General features: G+C 39.1%; 1 protein-coding gene and 1 long non-coding RNA gene across 7 annotated transcripts in view; one reads left to right on the forward strand and one right to left on the reverse strand.

The window, feature by feature from the left end:
* LOC140605317 (uncharacterized) overlaps nucleotides 1-4,151 on the reverse strand; it is a 34,659-nt gene extending 30,508 nt beyond the window's left edge. The window contains exons 1-2 of the long non-coding RNA XR_012008032.1: nucleotides 4,007-4,151; nucleotides 2,015-2,139 (exon numbers count right to left, since the gene is read on the reverse strand). This is a non-coding gene — a long non-coding RNA (uncharacterized lncRNA). The remainder of the gene's footprint in view (nucleotides 1-2,014; nucleotides 2,140-4,006) is intronic.
* Nucleotides 1-23,628, forward strand: part of CNTNAP2 (contactin associated protein 2) — a 1,976,111-nt gene that overhangs the window by 1,437,350 nt on the left and 515,133 nt on the right. The gene's annotated exons all lie outside the window — the stretch shown is intronic.

Consider the following 23,628-nt stretch of genomic DNA (forward strand, 5'->3'; position numbering starts at 1 on the left):
AAAATTTAGAACCAGAGGAAAAAATATGACCTGATGATTGTGACTGGGATTTAATAGTAGGAGACTCTGGCCTTTCAGAGTCCCTAACTGGATATGATTTTTTTCCCCTCGAAATAAAACAAGTTTTTTCTTTTGTCTTCTCTGTCTCGACTTGGACAGCATCACAGCTGCACAGTTCAGACATCTGAATTGACTCCTACCTTAATCTAATGCCTCACATCTGATTCCACAAGCAATTCTCTCTGCTTTGCTCTCAGAATTCTCTAAACACCATCCCCTTCTTCCGTTCCCAGTGTTCCCTCCCTCTCAGCTGAACAGAGGCGACCATAATCAGCCTGCCCTCTGGTATTTCAGACTATTCTTTGCACGGCCTCTGGAGTGGTGTCCTACATCACAGATGCAGCCGTGCCCTTCCACAACCTGTGACCTCTCACTGCCCGCAACACAGAGCTGGTCCCTCACATGTCTCCTAGCACCCTCATCATCTGTGGTCACCTGGGTGAATTAGCCATCCCCCTAACATGCCGTCCTTATAGACCATACACCACCGTTGTGATTGTGTCCAAAGCCTATCAGATTTTTAGCATTTCTTAGGGAGTATTATGTCTTGATCGTGGGTGAGTGCCCTCACCCCACTGCTGCCACCACCCCTGTGCCTAGCACGGGACCAGGTGCACATGGGAGATGTTTAAAAACAAACTAAAATGCAGAGAATGGATTTGACTTGAACTCAGCTGCATTGATGAATGAACAATTGTTACCGAAAGCATAGTGAATGCTTTCGGTATCAGTAAGTAAAAATGTAGACAGTTTGTGCTAGTGCAGAGGTCTGTTCATGACCCGAGGCCACCTGAGATTTTTGTAGGAACACTTAAGTAAGGGTAGTAGTCATGTTCACTACAGATGCTGAAAACCCAAACCAGAGTGATGGCTAATACACTAGAAAAAATAATTGGAATTGAAGATAAATTTGCTAGACCTAGTCAGAAATACAGGGTGCAAAACAACAGAAAATTCTGCTGTTTCTATCTTCATACCATTTGGAGAATTTAATTGCCTTTCAACACCTTCACTGCCACCCCAGAGGTTTAGGCCCTCATCTCTCACTTGGACAATGTCAGTGACCTAACTGGTCCCTCTAAGCTCTTCTCAACACCCAGTCAGAATGCCACGGTTAAAACACATGTCACACCTTGTCCCTCTTCCAGTTGAAGCCGTCTCATGCCTTCCCATTATATTTAGTAAAACCAAGTCTTTTTTATGATCAGCTGAAATCTCAGGATGTGATTCCCATAACCTCTTGAACCTCATCTCCTACTACCCTAATGATCGTATAGTCTGTTCCAGTGATATTGTCCTGTTTTCTGACCAACCAACCATACTCCTCTGATTCTTGCTATACCTCCTGCTTGGAATAGTCTCCTTTAGACCACACGGCTACCATCTCAACCTCCAGTTCTCCCATCTCAATATTTAATAACCCTCTTTCCTCCTTTATTTTGGTGCTTTAACTCTTAATAGTATCTAGCACATTATACACATTTTACACATTTTGTGAGCCACACAGTAGGGTATGAGCTCCATGTGCAAGTGGATTTTGGTCATTTTTTGTTTCCTAATAACTTCCCAAACCTCAGACAGTGTCTGATGAATGGCAGATACTCAGTTATGAACTCAGTTATGAATAAATAAGATGTACCATGCAGAGAAATAATCATTTGCTTTTGGGTTTGATATATTACTTATAAAATGGGGGCAGACATGACTTAACATGGTTTAAATTTTTTAAAATGCAGCCCGAGAAAGTTAAAACAATAACATTTCATGATAGAAATTGCTATGCTCTGGATGCTTGATTTCTCCCAAAATTCATGTATTAACACCCAACCACCAATGTGACTGTATTGGGAAAATAAGGCCTTTATGGAGGTAATTAAGTTTAAATGAAGTATTAGGAGTAGGGCCATGATCCAGTTGGATTAGTGTCCTTAGAAGAAGAGACGAGAGAACTCACTTTCCCCCTGTCTTGACCATGTGAGGACACAGCAAGATGGCAGCCGCTTGTTAGCCAGAAAAAGAGCTTTTATCAGGAATTGAATCAACCAGCGTCTTGGGTCTTGGACTTCCCAGCCTCCAGAACTGTGGGAAATAAATGTCTTGTTTAGGCCTCCCCTTTTGTGGTATTCTTTTATGGCAGCCCAAGTAGACCAAGATAGAAATGTACCTTAAAAAATCATCAAACTTAATTTCCTTACTTGACAGATGAGAAAACTGAAGCCAGAGAAATTAGATGACTTTCCAAAGGTCACAAAGTCAGTATATAAAAGAATTAAACTCAATTTACAGGTTGCAGCTCAATGCTTTCTTTACTTGCTATGTTGACTCTTATACCAACCTCTATAGTATATAATCAGTATAGGGCAGGGGTTCTCTAAAGACTGTACCAGGAGTTTTGCCATTAAAAGTTAATGATGGCCATCTTTTTACAATGTATTAAGGGGGTGAGCAGGTATTTAATTGGCTTTTTTCCCAAAATGTTATGTGTTTTGCCAATAAAGTTTTCTTACCCCTATGAAAAGATATAAAAGGAAAAAAGTACCCAAATATTATGGGAAAAACTCTGAACCATAATTCTCTAAAAGTAATTCTGCTCTTGGGAGGTGTGAAAGGTTGGAAACATGTAATATGGGCATATTTCCTGCTAGCACAATTGATCCTGGTTCAAAAGATAGAATGAGTGCTACTCAGAATTTCACTATATTCCAAAAAATATCTCATGATTTCTCAGAGCCCTGCATCCTAGACACATTGAAAAAGCATTGATACAGCTGCATGACAAAACCACTCAAAAGCTATTATGGGCCGAGGCTGAATTAATAGAAAAGAAGTATTGTAATCAGAGAGCCCCCCACCCCCACCCCATCCCTCTGTATTCAGCACTTTGGGAACACATGCATGGCATTATGCACGTTACCTATTCTTTGATCCCACATTTAACGTGTTACTGACTAGCGTCCAGAGATAACATCAAAGGAATGGGGAAGGGTCAGTTTGGGAAGTGAACAGATAGGGGAACATGGGCCTATTTTCAGACTTTTGAAGGTCTAAAATAAAGGTGAGAGGAGAGATTGATCTGGTATTGTTTCATGTGCAGAACCAAGGTCTGTGCATAGATACTGCACAAAAGTAAGTCTTTGACTCAATATAGGAAAAAATTGTTATCCATGGAAAATGTTCCCTAGTAGAATAATTAAAATGTATTGAAAAGTACTGGAAATGTTCCCAACATCAGAAGAAGTCTTGTTTAGGAAGTGATTTAAGGCAGGTGACCTCAAAAGGTCATTCCAGCATGAAGAGTCTGCCATTCGATGAATGCAAAGGACTGGATCATTATTTCTCATGGCGAGTATGTTACAATCAAGTGCAGATGGCTGGTTCTTTCTTCTCTGTATCTTTCTTATCTTTCTTATCTACCCCTGCAGGGGGTAGAGAGCAGAAAGGCCTTGGATGACTAAAATGAATGTGAAGGGGAGAAAGAGGGAAGAAGAATTCCATATTGTTCATAAGTATTCCGTATAATGCCAATGCCTCTCTGGTTGGGTTATATTAGAATACAGCATGTCAAACCCAAATACTAATCTGCCTCCTGTACTTGGGGGAATTTATAGAGGAAGAAAAGAGAAAAATTCTCCTTCTTCAGATCTAAACAGTCTTCACATTTGTAAACACATAAACCCCATGAATCTGTTGAAGGGTAGAATATTATTTAAAACGCTGGAGTGGAAATGTTTAAAGAGAGAAAATAAGACCCTCCTGTCCTGAATATGGAAATGAAGGATGGTCATTTAAAGAATAATTTAGAATGAGACATGTTGGAAGGTTTGCCATCATAAATTCCTGAAGAGGCCCCCCTCCCCCCACAGGAATGGCCCCGATCAAGGAGAACCTGGGGGGGGACCTACTTCCCAGCAACCTCTACCTCCAGGGTCAGCCACATGTCTCCTACCTGGGGCAGCCCCATAGGGCAGCAGCCTGTGCACTGAGCCCCTGCCCTGCGTCCTCTCCAGCCTACTTCAGTGCATTCCTTCTGTTTTCAAGGTCTTTGTAAGCAACAGTAATAAAACTGATAATAAAATCTATACCATGACCTTAATGACTAATAGTGGTCTAAGACATTTTCCCTGACAATTATTATCTGCACGATAAGGGCTTTTATGACGTCACCTAACCTGGTGGTAGGGATTTAGGCCTCCAGGCCTATAAGCATATGCACATATCACTGCTCCTTTTCCCACAGCAATAATAGACATTGATACTTTCTTTACTTCCTGCAGCTTTCTGCTAGCGCATCACTTTGTTCTGGAGTCAGTGTTTTAAATAATACATCTTCATCCTGATGCAGCTTTCAAATATTTGTAGATCTGATCCCATCTGTATTATAGAGCTTATTTACACACACACATTTATCTGTTTCTTCCTGCCTTAATCCCTTTGGTTTACTCTTCCTTTATTCCAATTTACTCTTTCTAGAGAACTTCTGCTATTTGATGAGAATTGCGTATTTTAAAGAAATTTGAAGCAAATTGGACTTCAGCAGTGCTTTCACCTGAGTCATGCGTCAGCATTGATTGAGTCCCTCTTCTGTCCCCAAACTCATCTACATACTTAGGGAGAATCAGGGACCCAGGTAGACCAGGCCCTTAGTTTTCAGAATTAGTTTTCAGAATACTTAGTTTTCAGAATTATGTTATTGTCTTTTGATTACTGGGCTACTAAAAATATATACTAAAAATATATACTCATGCCTTTCTCTGGTGCTTTCTAAACAGACACAAGTGGCACTATAATAATTTTTTAATATGGTAGTCACATTTCAGAATAAAGGCAAGATAGACGATTTGTGGAAGGAAGAAATGTTGAACCACAATTTACTTTGTTGTCATCGTGCTGCATTCTTTATACGCTTGACACGCTCAGAGAATGATTTGGAGTAAATATAATTAAAGCCAAGGAATATATAAAGTGGTTTGTGGGTATTTATCCTCAGGAGTAACTATTTGATATTAATGTCATGCTAGGAAAGCTGGGCCTATTTCCTGTGGAACTGAAATGTCGGGGAAAGAAGCGGTTATCAGCCCCCTGGTCATTGACAGGGTAGAGGTGCCTTTAGTTTCAAAGATCCACAGTCATGTGGGTGACACCCTGTTTCCTGATGGGAGAATTGAGCTTTGATTTGCACATGTTCCCAAAAGGGACAAATATATTATGAAATTCAAGCAGCGAGTATATTACTGTCTTTTGCAGCACATGTGAGAACTTCTTCGGTAGAACTAACCCGTGCTTTGCCCCCACAGCACTGTACGTGTGGAAAAGAGAAACTGGGGTAGAAGATTCAGCTCTACACCATCATGACAATAATAACTTAGATATGCCTCCCAAGCACTGTTTTTTGTTTCCTTTAACAATCTATTCCAAATCAGATATTCAAATTACATTTTCTAAAACTTCACCTATTTGCGGGCTATATGACCTTTTATAATCAAAACAGAAGCTTATCACAAAAATAGCTTTAAAAAGGCTGGGAGAATTACCAAAATTACTCTTTTCCTGCTATGACATGAGTGTGCAACCATTTTTTTTCTTGTAAATAATGCAACCATTTCAAAGAGGATGCACCCTCCAGATAATAGTGAATAAAAAATTCAGTGAAAGAAAGTAAGCTTATAGCTGCTATAATTTTCCAGAACCATTATGTGTCCCATGCAGCTGGTTTTGTTGGTGCTACTAAGCACATCCTCCTGGGCCCATCCTTTTAGTGTTTATGAGCCTCAAATAAGGATTGAAGGAAGGGGTGGAGAGTGAAAGCAAATATAAATAAATATAAGATGCTGATAAAATCAATATTGTGTGAGTGTCACACATGACTTAGGCCAATGTGAATTTTCATGTTGGTTTTATATGTTTATAAATTTGTATATCTAAATGAAGGAGAGACATGAGGTAAGAGAAAAATGTCTCTCTCTCTATAAGTGAAAGAGTTAAAACAAACAATCATCCTTTACACTTTGTCTCATGATTTGCAGCCGATGTTAGGATAATGTAGCTTCTTTTCTTCAAGTGTTCTTTGATAGCAATCCCCAAATGTAAAGACAGGTGCTCTTATATAACTGTTAAATGATTGAATCAGGGCTCCTAGCCATGTTTGTTTTTTTTTAATACATGTATTTAATGTATTTTTATATTACAGGTTTTACAAAAGCCTGTATTTTTAGATACAGGACTCCAAGGCCTGTATTTAAATTTTTACAGCATACTTTGAAAATTCTACACTTGGGGAAGTTGATGTATTTAATTGAAAGTAATCTAAGAATCTTTTTGGCAGAGTAGCGAATGTTTTAGCAGAGTGATCGGTCTTGAAATATTTGTGAGACTGCCTTAAAACTTTTTATCTCTTCGCAAGTCATCAGAAGTTCACCAAAAGTCTACCTTTTTCAACCGCTTTCCTTATGTGGGAATTTTTTAAAGTGAACAGAAAAGCATCACACTTGACTTCTGAGAAATTGTAAGGGTCCTTGAGAACAGGATTTATTCCCCTTTAGCAGGTACAGATCCCACCCCAATGCAGGGTGAGACTACATAGGGTGATTTTAGTGTGGTCTTTTTCCTATTTCCTTATGCCACAAAATCATTTTTCCACATACCCTGTGTAACTCCTACAAATGATTTTCAAGGGGTCTTTTGGCATGTGCAATTATTTATCATCAAATATTTGTAAATGAAAGTGCTGGGGATGAGACAGACTATAGACAGCTAATCTTAAAGCTACTCTGAATGACAGGCACAGAGGCAACACGGAATTTTCCAAAGGAGCAGAACGTCAGTCTGCAAAATTGCCTGTCCTAGCTTGATACAGGTCCTCACCGCTCAGAAATGAAGATGAAAATCATTTGCGAGGCATCCTAATAGAATCAGCAGCAGCTGCTTCACTGCGTGGAATTAATTAATGAATATATACATACATTCTTAAAAAAAAAAAAAGCAACAGTGATGATTTAAAGATTAACATGTCTAGAAAAAAAGTTTCAAGACTTATGAGTACTTCCGAAGTCAGTATTTAAACCTATACAGATGTGCCTCTAGCTGCTGAAAAGCCAAACACAGTTTCCTGGGGAAATAAAGTCTCCTATCTCCTGGTCCTTAAGAGTAATTACCGGCTTTATTTTGAATTATTCGTGTCGAGGACAAAAGAAATAAGATGCATGTAAATACTTTAATTGCTGCTGTCAGCAAGTGAATGATTCAGGTTGTGTGTCGTGTGTCTGGACAACACTTGCCCAAACTCATGGCAGATGCCCATTTCGTGCTTTGCTCTGCTCTTCTTCTAGCAAACTAATGGGGTTTCTAAGTCTAATAGAGCTAAATGTACAAAGTGGGCTCTACTAGACAGTAAGGCTTTGGGGCGTGTCTTTCAGGGTGTATATTTTCGTTTTGTTTTGTTTTGTTTTGTTTTGTTTTTGAATGTGAAATATGTAATTTTCCAGGTACTATAAAAGGAGGTAATATTTTCTCCAGCTATAAATGAAGGAACAGAGGCCCAGGGAAATCCTGTGCTCACACTATAGATAGTACTTTCTGGGCAAACTGCCCCTATAGCTCCCCACACGCTTACACAACACTCAGTACAGCAAGACCTCTGAGCTTCTGTGACTAAGTTGCTAACTTACGCTTTTTTCCAAGTTTCTAACAAAGTGAAAATACTGAAAAAGTGCATATTTTCAAATTACTCTATGACAGGGATGGTATTCTCTTTCTTTGAATCATTTTTCAAATGTTAAGGGAGCTCCTTAGGTTGTCTCCATAAATGCTGAAACTGAGTTTACCTAATGAAATGAGTTATTACAGGTAGACTGCTTATAAAAAGAAAACTGGACACTTAGTGGCAAATCTGGACTCAAATCTCAAGTCTGTCACTTTTGCAAGCAAGTCACTTAATTTCTCTGGGGCTCAGTCTGTTCATCATTCAGAGGAAGAGATTGGATTTCCAGCTCCTCCAGCAACAGTGAGCTTGGCCCATATGGGTAGTCTTGGGTGAGGTTTGGGTGAGCTCCAGGGAGGGTGAATCTTCAAAGAAAATGAAGTTATTTGTCTATCCAATCTCCAGTGATGGCAGCGCCCTAAAGAAGGGCCCCTTCGTGTCTCCAGTACCATCTTTCATGAATGGCTTAGAAGAAAAGGGAACTTCCACAGAATAATGGGTCCATCTGCATATTCTTTAGAATCAGACCAGAATAGAGATTAAATTACAAGGCAAAGAGGATCCTTAGAGTCTTCAGAATCAATGCAGCCTTGTATATACCTGATAGAATCTCCATCAAGTTGGGATGACTATGAATTACAATCCCTCACTGGGGCCACGGGGTTGATCTTGTATCATGTATGTCCTGTGCCTCAGTGGAAGATCATGGACGTCTGTCTCACCATGACAGTGAGTTTAAAATAAAAATATAATAGAAAAATGGAAAATAAATAGAACTTGGATTTGGTAAGGTCTAGTGTCTTTTCTAGGTTTAGGTATTTTTGCAAGAACAAGAAGATGCAAAGCAAAATGAGAGTTTCTCCTGATCGTTTCCCAATGTGCACAAATATCCAGTCATTATGGTGTATGCCTGAAACTACATAAATACATTTTTAAAAAAAAATTAAAATTTAAGAATCTCTGACCCAAAATTTGGCAAGTATCTCTTGCAGCCAAAAAAGCATTGTAGGTATATTTCACCTATTTATGTCACTTCCTCTTTGAATCATGACCAGGTGGCTGCTATCTGGTTGGGTAGTGGTAGCTTCTTCTGGTTTTCATTTGAACAATCCTTAGGATGTAATCAAGAGAATAGTACATAATGTTGGAAATTAATGCTGAAGTCTGAATTGTGTCCATATTACATTTTTTGGCAAGTTGGGATTGTGGGACCTTGTAATAGGAAGCAACATCTTCTTTGTCTCTGAATATTCAGTCTATTCATTGTCAGCTACATTAACAGCCACCTAATATTTGCCAAAATAATACATGAAGCAAACATTTGTCAAAAGAAAGAACTTAGTTTTTACCTAAACTATCCTTAGGGTATAATCAAGAAAAGAATGTATAATGTTATAAATTAATACTGACATCTAAATTACGTCAAGTGGGAACTTGTGGGACCATGTAATTAATAGTGAGTTCATGAAACTATTTTAACTCCTTTTCCTTCAAATTATAGGTTTTACAGAGAGTGTAGATGCTGCTATTTTTTGTTGGCTTTGATTTGTTTGCTGCTTATGAATGTGCAGGCATATTTTAAGATTTTCATTTAAGAATAATTTTTTCATAGAAATTTAAGAGATTTACCATGACCAGAGCCCCTGGGTAATGTTGTTCCCTCCAAATGAAAGACTAAGGTCAAAATCCTTTTAAGTACTTATATTAGTTTCCCAGGTGGCTTACACAACAGTAATCTATTGTCTTTCAGTTCTCGAAGCTCGAAGTCTGAAGTGGAGGTGTTGGCAGGATTGGTTCCTTCTGAGGCTATGAGGGAGACTTCTAGGCCCCTTGCCTGGCTTCTGGTGCTGTCTTGGCAACCTTTCTGCATACAGACCTATCTCCCTGATGTCTGCCTTCACATTCATATGGTACTCTCCCTATATGAAAGTCTATCTCTGCCCAAACTTCCCCTTTTTATAAAGATACCACTCATATTGAATTAGAGTGCACCCTAATGACCTCAACATAACTCATTCCATCTGCAATGAACCTACTTCCAAATAAGGTCAAATTCTGAGATATTGGGGGTTAGAATTTTAACATGTGAATTTGCAGGCAAGGAGGATACACTTCAACCCATAATAGAGATCATTTAATATGATAAAACTAAATAAAAAGAAAAAGTTAAGGCACAAAGAAAAACCTACATCCATGTTGCTCTATGAGCTGAAAACAAAGATTTAAGGTTATCACTTCTGGGTATGTTTTGGGAGAAGATGACCTTTGCATATAAAGCAGATGATTTGGTGTCACTACCGTGTGTATGCAGTCATGTATCTCTTCCTTAAGGAACTCAAATTTGTCCCTTGAATTTTACATGACCACATATGTCATTCATATATTGACCCATTGATGTGTAGATATTTATGAAAAACCTGCAGTGCTCAGCACTGTTCTGAGCACTACAGATACTATCAGATGTTGAAAGAGACTCTGGCCTGGCCTGTGCAACTTCTAGTCTGGGGGAGTAAGAGAAAATAATCAAGTAATCATGTCAGTATAAACAACTATTTGGACAATTATATAGAATGAACTAGGGGCTAGGGCTATGAGCAGGTATGAAAGGTGAATTTAAGCTCATGGGTCTGCTAAGAGAAGGGAAGTCAATGAAACCTACCCCAAAGAGATGATGTTTGAGGAGGGACCCAAAGGATCTAAAGCTGGGACCAGAGTGAAGAGAGAAGGGAACATTTCATTCAGGAGGGAACAGGAGTTCCAGAGGCCCAAAGGCATGAGAGAATGTGTGTTCAAAAACAAACAGAAAAATCAAACTTGAGTATGGCTGGAGTGCCAAGAGCTAGTGTGAGCAGAGCAGGAAATGAATGAGACAGGTTAAAGAGTCTTTATTTTAAGAGGATGGAAAACCACTGGAGGGTTTCCAGTAGACATGTGGCACAATCAGATTTGTATTTTTATAAATTATGCTGACTGCAGTGTTGAGAACGGACGAGAGCCAGGCTTCAGTGGCTGGCAAACTGTTGCAGAAGTCCAGCTGAGAGGAGACTGTGGCTTGTGCCGTAGCGGTCCTGGTAGTTATTGATAGATATCTTCAGTAGCTGTTTGGAAGTTGAAATGGGCAGGATATTGTGACTGAGCGGGGATAAGGATTAAGGATAAGAAAATCACCAGGGATGAATCTTAATTCCTAGTTCAAGAGTAGGAATGCTGACAAAAGATCAGTTTTGTGTGGAAAAACCATGGTTTTATATTTGAAAGTGTTGAGTTGGATATGGCTTTGAGATACTGCAATGCAGATAGTACATAGGCAGTCATAGACTTCCATCTGGTGCTCAGACTCAGGTCTTGGCCAGATGTATACATTCTGGGGTCGTCAGTGTATAGATGACAGAGCTCTGGCTGTGGGTGAGTTGTCACCTAGGGAGAGGAAATAGCATGAGAAGAGTCCCTAAAAATCATCTTTGAGACACTCCAACATTTAGTTCCCAGGCAAAAGAATGTATTTCAACAGGCAGAGCAGTAAAACAAAACTCAGGAGCCTCGGATGAGTAAAGCCATGAGAAAATGGTGGTTCAGGATGAAGGAGCCAAATGTTGCCTAGAAGTTGGCATGAGAGGTCAGATATTAGAGGTCAGATGAGAGGAGAACTGAAAGGACCCAGCGAACTCAGTGATGTGGAGTTACCTTGTGCCCTAACTGTTGCTACCTAAGTGGGATGATAGGTGAGAAAGCTGGAGCAAAGTCAGTTAGAGGCAGATTGGGGAGCAGAGAATGTATAAAGCTGGTAATGCATAAATGAACAGAGAAACTGGAAACTCGGAGGCCAGGGTAGGAGTTAGGAATGCTTGAAGTCCAGATTTGGGGGAGATGAAGAACATGCGGTGACAAGGGGAGGTAGTGAGGACACAAGTGGACAGGAAAAGATTGTTAAAAACAAGGAGAGGAATCAGTGGAAACCATCTTGTTAGATGGGCGGCCTGCATACTCTTGGGTGGACAGGCCCAAACGAGCCCAGAGAGGCAGGTGAGAGAGGTCAGGATGGCAGCAAGGAGAAGACAGGGTGACAGGCCACGTGGCATGAGCTTGACAAGAGTTGGGGTAAGGACGCGACCAGGGAGGGTCAAGTCTCAGTGCCACCAGCAAACCTGGGTCACCCGGGTGGGAGAGAGGCAGCCCCCCTGGAGAAGGCTGCAGAGGAGGCAGCAGTCTGGGCACAGAGCAGGAGGTGGGACAGCAGGGGAACAGAGTCTGGAGAGTTTTATGGATTTCAGGGATCGATGCATAGGAAAGAACAAACCAAATGGTGAGGATGATAGCGCAGCAGAGGATGAATGCCTGAGAGCCAGGCTTTCACTTGACTCGAAATGATGAAAACAGGACTGCATGCAGCCATGTGGGCATCAGCTCTGCTGCTGTGAGTGGCCGGAGAACGTGTCCCACTCAGCCAGGTGACAATGGTGGTAAGTCAGATGGCAGCTAGCTGTGGCCTGGTGGATTCAGGTCAGCCAGGCACAGCCCACAGAAGTCTCCAGCTGGGCCACTAAAACTTCAGACACCATTATAGGAATGATTTTGTGCATACTGCTTTCATGGAGAAAAGGCGGGGGGCGGGGGGATGACTATCAAAGCCAAATATCAATTCTGCACAAATTCCAAGATAGTTGCTTTATACCAAATGGTTAAAATAACTTATTAATAGCTTGAATTATTCATTATTTTCAGCTGTTTTTACATCACGGAGCTATAGCCTAGAGCTGTACTTGAACAAAAAGCTACAAGATTTACCCATTTGAAGTTATCAGAAATGGGGGAATGAGACGGTAATTTTTGAAGGTGTTGGAAAAATAGCCAACTTCTCACACACATACACACAACACTGAAGAGAAAGCTAGTTACTAACGTCCCATTAGTAAGACTTTTTTTCATTTTTATAATAAGTAATTAGCCAACCACATTAGGCAATAATGAGAGCTAGTAATCACTTTTTTTTATTAGAGAAATTAGACTGGACTCATTTTCAAACCCCATTTAATGCATATGTCATAATGACTATGCAAAAGGCGTAAGTTGCTTAAGCCAAACGGTGCAAGTTTTGGTACTCCTCCGATCAAAAATAATGACTCCAGGTGGGCTGAAAGATAAGAGTTCCTTCCCTCAACTTGTGGGAGAACATTCTGTTTGTAAACCCTGAAGGGTTGAGTTGACATTGTAAACCAGACTCAATTTTGTTTGCTTGGATAGAGGATCTGAACAGGATGCATTTCATTATTGTAAGAGTTTGCCACCAGGAGCGGCAAGAGAAAGTACCATCCCTCCAGTTATATGTGTAGGATCTTGGGTTGGTTAAATTCTTTGTTGCATGCAAGAAACCCACAACTAAGTGTAGGGTTCCAAACACCTACTTGAGTGGATTCCTTTCAACTGTGTAATTTGATGAACCATGAACTGTCCTAGTTAATTTCTGCATTCTTCTGAAGATCTTCAAAAAAAAAAAAAAAGGCAACCTTTCATGGGAAATAAAATATCTGGCTTTATCTTCTACGAAACTCAGTAATTATAGTATGGCCCTATTAGGCCACGGGAGGATTAGGGGCTGGTGCCTTCTACTTACTTTCCAGATTCACTAACCCATGCATCGTGAATTTGCGAAACTTGATTAAGAGCTCACACCCAGACCATGCTTCTTTGATGCTTATGCTCTTTGCTGCCCAAAGAGTCACGATGTGAAGATCTTCACTGAATTGCATTGTAGGTGATCTCTTCATTTCCAGGGCTTTAAATACCATCTATATGCTAATGCCTTCCACACTTCAATCACTCACACCATCCTCTTCCCTGAGCTGGAAACTTCCATATCCAACTCGCTATTAACATCTCCCTTCCAATGATTCACACTCATCTCAGCCTTGGCATGACCTGACTTGCCCGACTCCCCCCTTGGCTATTGCAGTGAAGGGAACCACCATGCACCCACATATTGATGCAGAAAGCTCAGAAGCCTCTTGTCCCCTTTCTCCTTGCCCCCACATCTCTTGGAGTCTCATGAATCATCCAAGAGGGTGTATTTTAAAATTAAAAATGAGCACCTGTTCCTGCCATCCTTATGCCCTCCCCTGAATCGAACTTCTCAGCAGATCCAAACCACCAGCAGCTCTCCCTTTGCACTAGAGCAACTGCTCTTGGTCGGCCCCTCTATGTCCACACTGGCCTTTCCATTGACAACACACTAGCGTGTTTCATATTCTGAAATACACATCCGATCACCCCCGTGGGCTAATTCCCTGGTGGCTTCCCATCACCTTAGAAGGAAACATTGACTCCTCACAGGGTCTGCAGGCTCCTGAGCAGTCCAGCCCTTGCCCACCTCTGTGCATGTGACTTTGTCTGTGTTGCCCACTTCATCAGCCCCTCGGATGAATCTACTACTTACAGCTTTGAAGTCCTTCCCTCTGCCTGGGTTATCCTTCTCCCAAATCCTCAGTTGCTGTTTGTTCATCATTTGGTTTCCTGCTTAAATGCCACTTGCTCGGAGAAACCTTCCCCAACCACTCTCGTAAAATAGCTCCCGGTCTACCCCTGAGACCCACAATCTCTGCCACCCTGCTTGCTTTCCTTCATCATGCTTATCATTGTATGAGATCATATGATTTGTTTGTTTTCCATCTTCCCACTAGGACACGGGCAGAAGGAGCTTGACTTTGCTCGCTAATGGATCCTCAGTACCTGCATATAAGAGTAAAGTTTGAAAAAACAAAAAACAAAAAAAGAGTAAAGTTTGATAAATATTTGTTGAACGAAGGACAATAATATAATTCACCCACCGTAATTTTATTTTGAAGCTCTAAACATTAAGTTGACTCATGTCCCTGAAACAAGAAAATCTGATTTACTGTATTACCTCCTGCTTTCTCTACTCTCTGCTCTCCTTCAAACTATCCTGATCATGTTATCATTTCCATGTTGTGATAAATAATATTTATATTCACGAGTATTGTTGTAATAAACAATAGTGTTTACCTTCATTGAGTCTCTGAGTTGTTGAGAGAAAGTTCTGCATTTGCATGGATTTGATATCTGCCACTGTTTCTTTTACCATATCTTTTACCAACTCTTGGCTGATAGAAGTTTATAATTTCATCATTTTTAAAAGAAATGAACCTGGGACACCTGGGTAGGCTCAGTGGTTGAGCAAATGCCTTTGGCTCAGGTCATGATCCCAGGGTCCTGGGCTCGAGTCTCACACATCGGGCTCCCCGCAGGGAGCCTGCTTCTTCCCCTGCCTGTGTCTCTGCCTCTCTTGTCTCTCATGAATAAATAAATAAAATCTTTTTAAAAAAAAGATTAAAAGAAATGATCCTGAGAATTAAAGTCCCAAAGGTATTGTTTGTTGGGAAATATGGACTTCCATCTGTGTAGCACTTGTTCTGGGTATAACAATTACTGCATCATACCTTCTTTCTGGAAAATTTTGCAGACCTGATTCTGTTATCTCCTGGTAAGAAGGTACTCCACCTAAGAGAACTCAGGCCACCTTGACTTCCTGTTCTTTTGTCTGGATACCCATAGAATTCTTTGATATCATTTTCCAGTAAATTCACTACAATATGCTCAGGTGTTTTTTTGTTGTTGTTGTTGTTTTGTTTTGTTTTTTTTTATCAGTTTCTACAAGTATTCACTAGGACGTTTGTGCTTTCTATAGATTTAATTCTCTTTTGAAAATATTTTCTTGTTATATTATGAATCTTTAAAAATGTCATCTGTGATTTCTAGTTCTATTTGCTGTCTTTCATTAGTCCTATTCCTTTATTAATATTAACTAACATGATTGTCCTTTTGAATTTCATTTTATTCATTTCATCTAGTTAGTGCTAGATGCTTCTGATTATATTTTCAGTAGAGCCTATTTTTTCTTTTGTGCTGATTCTTAGGTGACTTTCATTTCTGTAATCTTATTTTTTTCTTCTATTTCTTTCCCAAGATCTATCAGCTCACTCTTCAGCTACTTCTATTGTTTTACCACCTCTTCCCAGAGTACTTCTACCACCTAACCCTTTCTTTGAGCTCTTGTTAGTTACAGGACATGTGTTTGTACATTTTATCTGCTTTGTAGCACTTCTTATCTGATATATGTTCTTTCTTTCTTTCCTTCCTTCCTTCCTTCCTTCCTTCCTTTCTTTCTTTTCTTTTCTTTTCTTTTCTTTTCTTTTCTTTTCTTTTCTTTTCTTTTCTTTCTCTCTTTTCCTTCCTTCTTTCTTTCCTTCCTTCCTTCCTTCCTTCTTTCTTTCTTTCTTTCTTTCTTTCTTTCTTTCTTTCTTTCTTTCTTTCGTTCTTCTTTCTTTCTTTCTCTCTCTCCCCTGCCCCCTGGCTTTCTGTTTCATGTACTTAAAAAAGATGATAATTTAGGCATGTTTCCATAAGTCTCATGTTCCTCCTTTTTCGTGTTCACTCATTGCATAGAGGAATTCTTTGTCCTGCTCCAGCTGTTTGCACAGAGAGAGTGTGGGGAAGGGACAGGATAGTACCTCAGGACAACACAGTTTGCAGTCTGTCCTGATGTCCCCGGTGTGTTCTTGGGTCTCTGCCCCGGGCATTGAATCCGCTCTGGGCTAGCTGTGCAAGATACCCAGGACAAGTTCTTGTGCAGCGATTGAGCTTTCACTTCTCTCCAGTTAGCAAAAACATCATTTTAGGAAGTCTGTGTCCTGCACAAGCTCTCCTCCCCTTGGCCATGTGGATGGTCTGACTCCAGAAAATCTGTCACGGCTCCTAGTTCCTCATCCTGCCTTCTGCTCCCAGCTGCTCCTTGTCATACCAGGCATAGGGAAGCTGGGTCTACAGAACATGAAACTGGATCTTGTTGTTCCAAGTTGTTTTCCTCTTAGGATGCTACTACCTTGGTTAGGATATTTTTTTTTCTTTTGAGGACTTTTTTTTTAATTTTTTTGTATTGGAGTTCAATTTGCCAACATTTAGCATAACACCCACTGCTCATCCCACCAAGTGCCCCCCTCAGTGCCCATCACCCAGTCACCCCCAACCCCCACTTACCTCCCTTTCCACCACCCCTTGTTTTTTTTCCAGAGTTAGGAGTCTCTCATGTTCTGTCTCCCTCACTGATATTTTCACTCACTTTCTCTCCTTTCCCTCTATTCCCTTTCACTATTTTTTATATTCCCCAAATGAATGAGACCATATGTTTATCCTTTTCCAATTGACTTATTTCACTCAGCATAATACCCTCCAGGTCCCTCCACATCGAAGCAAATGGTGGGTATTTGTCGTTTCTAATGGCTGAGGAATATTCCATTGTATACATAGACCACATTGTCTTTATCCATTCATCTTTTGATGGACACCGAGGCTCCTTCCACAGTTTGGCTATTGTGGACATTGCTGCTAGAAACATCGGGGTGCAGGTGTCCCAGCGTTTCATTGCATCTGTATCTTTGAGGTAAATCCCCAACAGTGCAATTGCTGGGTTGTAAGGCAGGTCTATTTTTAACTCTTTGAGGAACCTCCACACAGTTTTCCAGAGTGGCTGCCCCAGTTCACATTCCCACCAACAGTGTAAGAGGGTTCCCTTTTCTCCGCATCCTCTCCAACATTTGTGGTTTCCTGCCTTGTTAATTTTCCCCATTCTCACTGGTGTGAGGTGGGATCTCATTGTGGTTTTCATTTGTATTTCCCTGATGGCCAGTGATGCAGAACATTTTCTCATGTGCTTGTTGGCCATGTCTATGTCTTCCTCTGTGAGATTTCTGTTCATGTCTTTTGCCCATTTCCGGATTGGATTGTTGGTTTCTCTGCTGTTGAGTTTAATAAGTTCTTTATAGATCTTGGACACTAGCCCTTTATCTGATAGGTCATTTGCAAATATCTTTTCCCATTCTGTAGGTTGTCTTTGAGTTTTGTTGAGTGTTTCTTTTGCTGTGCTAAAGCTTCTTATCTTGATGAAGTCCCAATAGTTCATTTTTGCTTTTGTTTCTCTTGGCTTCATGGATGTATCTTGCAAGAAGTTGCTGTGGCCAAGTTCATAAAGGGCGTTGCCTGTGTTCTCCGATTAGAAGGATTCTTAGCTTTTCCAGCTCTGCCCAAGTTCTACAGGGGCTACAGTCCTCCCTCTGTGCCCCCACCTCCTGCCCCTCTCACAATCTTTTTCTTCATAAGTTCTGGTATGTTCTTCAGGCATTTCCAAATGGCATTAAAAACAGAGTTTCTTTTTTAATAACAGCTTTATTGAAATGTAGTTCACATACTATATGACTTGTTTTAAGTTATGTCATTTAATGGTTTTTGATATGTTCATACAGTTGTACAATCATCAATACAATCAATTTCACAACATTTTTGTCAACTCAAAAGGAAACTCTCATACCATTTGGTAGCCATCCCCTATTCACCCCAACTCAGCTCTAAGCCACTAGTAATCTACTTTTTGCCTCTGCAGACATGTGTATCCTGGACATTGCAGATAAGTAGAATCATACAATATTTGGCCTTTTGTCTAACTTTTTTTACTAAGCAGATTCTTTTCAAAGTTCACGCATGTCATAATATGTCAGAACTTTATTTTTATTTCTGAATTATATATCAATGTATGAATATACCACACTTTATTTAGTTCATCAGTTGATGGACAGTTGGTTTGTTTTTGCTTTTGAGCTGTTATTAACAACATTTCTATGAACATATGTGTACAGGGATTTCTGTGGACACGTTTTCAGTTTTCTTGGATCTATACCAATAAGGCAAATTGCAAAGTCAAAATTATAATTCTCCTTTTTACATTTTGAGGAATGCTAGACTGTTTTCCAAACTGGCTGCACCATCTTACATCCCTACCAACATTATATGAAGGTTCCAGTTTCTTCACATTTTGCCAATACTTGTTACTGTCCTTGTTGTTTTTCTTTTTTAATTGTGGTTCTCCTGATGAATACGAAGTGGGTATCTGTAGTATTTATTTTTGTTTCTCTGATGAAGTGATGTTGAGCATCTCATCATATGCTTATTGTCCATGTACATATCTTGTTTGGAGAAATTTCTATTCCAATCTTCTGCCTATTTTTTAAGTTGGGCTATTTGTCTTTTTATTATTGAGTTGTAAGAGTTCTTTATGTATCATAAATAAAAGTCCTTTATCAGATATATGGTTTTCAAAAACTTTCTCCTTTCCATAGGTTCTCTTCCATTCATAATGGGATCATTTAAAGAACAAAAAAATGGTCATTTTTATGATGTGCAGTTTGTCTATTTTCCATTTTATTGCCTGTGCTTTGAGTGTCATATCTTTGACACAATTGCCTAATCCAGAGTCACAAAGATTTATGCCATAGCTTCTTCTAAAAATGTAATAGTATTAGCTCTTATATTTATGTCTCTGATCAACTTTAATTCATTTTTATATATAGTCTGAGGTGGGAGTCCAACTTCATTTTTTTGCATGTAGATACATTTGTCCATTTACTGAAAAGACCATTCTTCCCCCAATTAAATTGTTTGGCATCAGTTGACTATAAATGTGCCATGCTGAAAATCTTCAGTAAGATGTTAAATTGAAGTGGCAAGAACAGACATCCTCGTTTTTGTTTCTGACTTTAGGAGAAGAGCATTCAGTCTTCTACCATTGAGTATAATGTTAGCTGTGGTTATTTTCTTCATTTTCTCCTTTATCAGTTTGAAGAAGTTGCTTTCTATTCCTAGTTTGTTGAGTGTTTTTATCATGAAAGTGTGTTGAATTGTGTTAAATGCTTTTGCCACATTTATTGAGACAGCAGTGTGGTTTTAGTCCTAACCTATTGATCTGATATATTCATCGAGTTTTGGAGATTAAACCAACTTTGTAAATCCAGCTCATTCATAATGCATGATCCTTTTTTATATTGCTGGATGTGGTTTGCTAGCATTTCATTGAAATTTTTTGCATCTAATTCTTAGGAGATAGATCTGTGGTTCTGTTTTTTAATGATGTCTTTTTCTGGCTTTGGTACGAGGGTAAGACTAACCACATAGTATTAGGAAGTGTTTCCTCCTCTTCTATTTTGTGGAAGATTTTGTGAAGAATTCCTATTAGTTATTCCTTAAGTGTTTTATAGAATCACCAGTGAATCCATCTGGGTGTGGACCTTTCTTTGTGGGTAATTTCTAAAAGACATACTAGTCCTTATTTGCTATAGGTTATTGAGACATTTTGGTAGTTTTGTCTTTCTAAGAACTTGTCCATTGCATCTTACTTAATTAGTTGACATATAGTTGTTTGGAGTGTTCCCTTATTATCCTTTTTGTTTCTGTGAGGTCTATAGTAACGTCCCATATTTCATTCCTGACTTTAATAATTTGAATATATTCTGTCCCCCTGCCTTGGTTCAGTCTACTTCAAGGTTTGTCAATTTTACTGGTCTTTTCAGAGAACCAATTTTGGGTTTTGTTGATTGTCTATTGTTGTTCTCTGTTTTGTTTATCTCCACTCCTATATCATTTCCTTCCAATTCTTACCCAAGGTTTAGCTTTCTTGTCTTTTTTTCAGTGTGTTAAGATACTGTTTGCATGATCTATCTTTTCCATCTGTTACTTTCAACCCATATATATTTTTTAATCTAAAGGATATCTCCTAGAGAGAGCATAGAGTTAGATGTTATTTTTTTTTCATCCAGTCTGATAATCTCTACCTTTTGGATTGTTCAACCCTTTCAATTTTAATCTTATTACTAATATAGTTTGATTTATGCCTGCCATTTTACTTTCTGTTTTCTATCTTCTCATGTCTTTTATATTCCTCTGTGCTTTCTTTGCTGTTTTCACTGCATTTAGCAAATATTTTCTGGTGTTTTTTAATTTCTAATTTTCTTTCTTGGCATTGGTTGATTTCAGGAAGCAAGGAGAAGCAGAGGCCTTTACTCACGTATTTTAAACCAGAAGTTCTCTATTCCAGGTCTGTGTTTCAGAATATGGTGCAACACCCATGGTGGATATTTGTGAGTTTCATCACAAATCCTTCCCTCTTGGACATCTTTTCAGTTTGGTTCAGTGACTGAGTTGGGGGGTGCTAGTAAGGAAATCTGGACTTTTGTCATAGCTGTTATTAACCAATTGTATGATCATAGGATAGTCAGTATTTCTCTTGGACTGATTTTCTTAAGTGTAAAATGAAAGAGAAATTGAGTTAGATTTTATTTAATATTCCTTTTGATACCAGTATGTTAAAATTGTAGGAATACAATGATTATATGACCCTTAATACCTAAGCATATGAACCAGGTAGAGTCAAACCTTTTGTCTCTTAGGTTAGGCAATCTTATCTACAGCTGAAGTGACCTGGGGCACAAGATTTAACTAGATTTATATCATAGTAAAATAATTATTTGTTTTACGCCACTGAGCAGTATCCCACAGACCATTCCCTTATGTGTGAACAATCATAACATAAGGATGGGAGGAAATACACACTTTGAAATGATCATTACTATAAGGCAGTCCAGGAAGCCTCATTAGTATAAGCGCTTTGTGTCCTATACCCATGTCCAATTATTTTGTAAAGATATTTTGTTAGCGAATCCATTATCCATTGGTTATCTACAGTATGTATACTTCTCAATGGTGACTTATGTGCTATTTTATATACTAAGAAGACATGATCTCTACTCTAATAGGTCCCATTTGAAAATGAAAGGGAGAATAAATGCAGAGAGACACTTTTAATTATTAATGACAATGGAAGGGAGCTTTAGCACAAATAATTCCAAAGACATTTCTATTTGGCTTGGAATTTTAATATGATTTTTGACAGATCTATTTACCTAATTATATTTTATCTAGGATGGTATTAAAATGAGCTTCTATTCTCTAAGCACTTACCAACAGTGTGGTAGAAGCCCTGGCTACAAAGCATGTTGGTTACAGCAGGAAACTGGTCCAGGATTGAAAAATGTTTTGTGAATTATCCATAACAAGGAAAACCTTCATGTAGATAACCAACAATCGAATATACATAAAACCACAGATGACAAAAAAACAAACAAACTTTTCTATAACTGAGCACAGCTGGGCAAGGATACACAAAGGCGCTGGAGGGGATGCATGGGGTGACTGGAGCCAAGATGATGAGTCTGTAAAAGCTTCGTGCTGATGCCCTCCTGCAGCACATTTCTTTAACATCTTTAAAAATGTTCCTGGTCCAGCTGTTTCATGGAACAATGTAGACTTTTATGACCTCTCTTTGTTAGTCTCATTCATTCATTTACTACTATGAATAAAGAGTGGATCTCAGACAACTGAGTGTTCCAGTTACTTACTGATCAAAATCATGGAAATATTTTCAATAATTTAATAGATTAAAGGATACAGAAATATCTCGATATGTATATTTTCAGGCTTATCTGTCCACCAGTGTCAGTCCCACCCTCATCCCTGTTGTTACTTGCTCTAAGTTGCAAATCCTCTCTTCCTATTTACAATTCTAGTTGAAGGAGCACTCATTTCATCTCCATAATTACTTTTGTAAGAAATTATCTCAGTAAGACACCTAAACTTACCCAAGATCATATTGTATTATATTATACATGCATTATATTGATCATGTATTATATTGTATAGTCTTTAATCCTTTGGAGCGATTTCTCAATTTACTTTACTGTTTCATGAAAACTTATTCAGTTTAGTATTTTGCATTTCAAATTCCCTTAAAGTCAACCAAATATGTTCTTATTGACCAACAGTGAATAGGGTATTTAACAATAGGTGATACTTGATTTAATGCATGTACGCAGTCAAACCATATGATAACATTTTCATTTTTAAGCTGTTTGATAATAACCATTCTATGAGAGCATTCCCCCAAATATGTTCTGCAGAACATTGCTTAATATATATTTTGTCAAAATAAGTTTGGGAAACATTAAGTAAAACAAAGTTAAACAGGTTTGATTATGTTAGGACTCATTAGAGATCTGGGTAGGCTAGTGTAAATTATGAATCTCCAGGAAAAGAATATAATGCAATGTCCTGACATTTTTCTTTTTTTTTATATAAATTTATTTTTATTGGTGTTCAATTTGCCAACATATAGAATAACACCCAGTGCTCATCCCGTCAAGTGCCCCCCTCAGTGCCCGTCACCCAGTCACCCCCACCCCCCGCCCACCTCCCCTTCCACCACCCCTAGTTCGTTTCCCAGAGTTAGGAGCCTCTCATGTTCTGTCTCCCTTTCTGATATTTCCCACTCATTTTTTCTCCTTTCCCCTTTATTCCCTTTCACTATTTTTTATATTCCCCAAATGAATGAGACCCTATAATGTTTGTCCTTCTCCAATTGACTTATTTCACTCAGCATAATACCCTCCAGTTCCATCCACGTCGAAGCAAATGGTGGGTATTTGTCTTTTCTAATGGCTGAGGAATATTTCATTGTACACATAGACCACATCTTCTTTATCCATTCATCTGTCAATGGACACCGAGGCTCCTTCCACAGTGTGGCTATTGTGGACATTGCTGCTAGAAACCTCGGGGTGCAGGTGTCCCAGCGTTTCACTGCATCTGTATCTCTGGGGTAAATCCCCAGCAGTGCAATTGCTGGGTCGTAGGGCAGATCTATTTTTAATTCTTTGAGGAACCTCCACACAGTTTTCCAGAGTGGCTGCACCAGTTTTGTCCTGATATTTTTCATTGAGCATCTAGTAGGACTGGTGTTTTGAAAAATACCTTTGAGCGATGTCCTGACATAAATTTATAAAGGGGAAGAGATAAATATTTGGACTGTGCAGACTAGCTCTTGTTTACTACTTTTATTTCCAGATGGTACAAAAACTCCTTATCAAAATTTTAACATCAAACCAATAGACTGGGAATTTCAATCCAAACTGAAGAATATGATA

The sequence above is a fragment of the Canis lupus genome, chromosome 15, assembly GCF_048164855.1.
Source record: "Canis lupus baileyi chromosome 15, mCanLup2.hap1, whole genome shotgun sequence".
Taxonomy (NCBI): domain Eukaryota; kingdom Metazoa; phylum Chordata; class Mammalia; order Carnivora; family Canidae; genus Canis; species Canis lupus.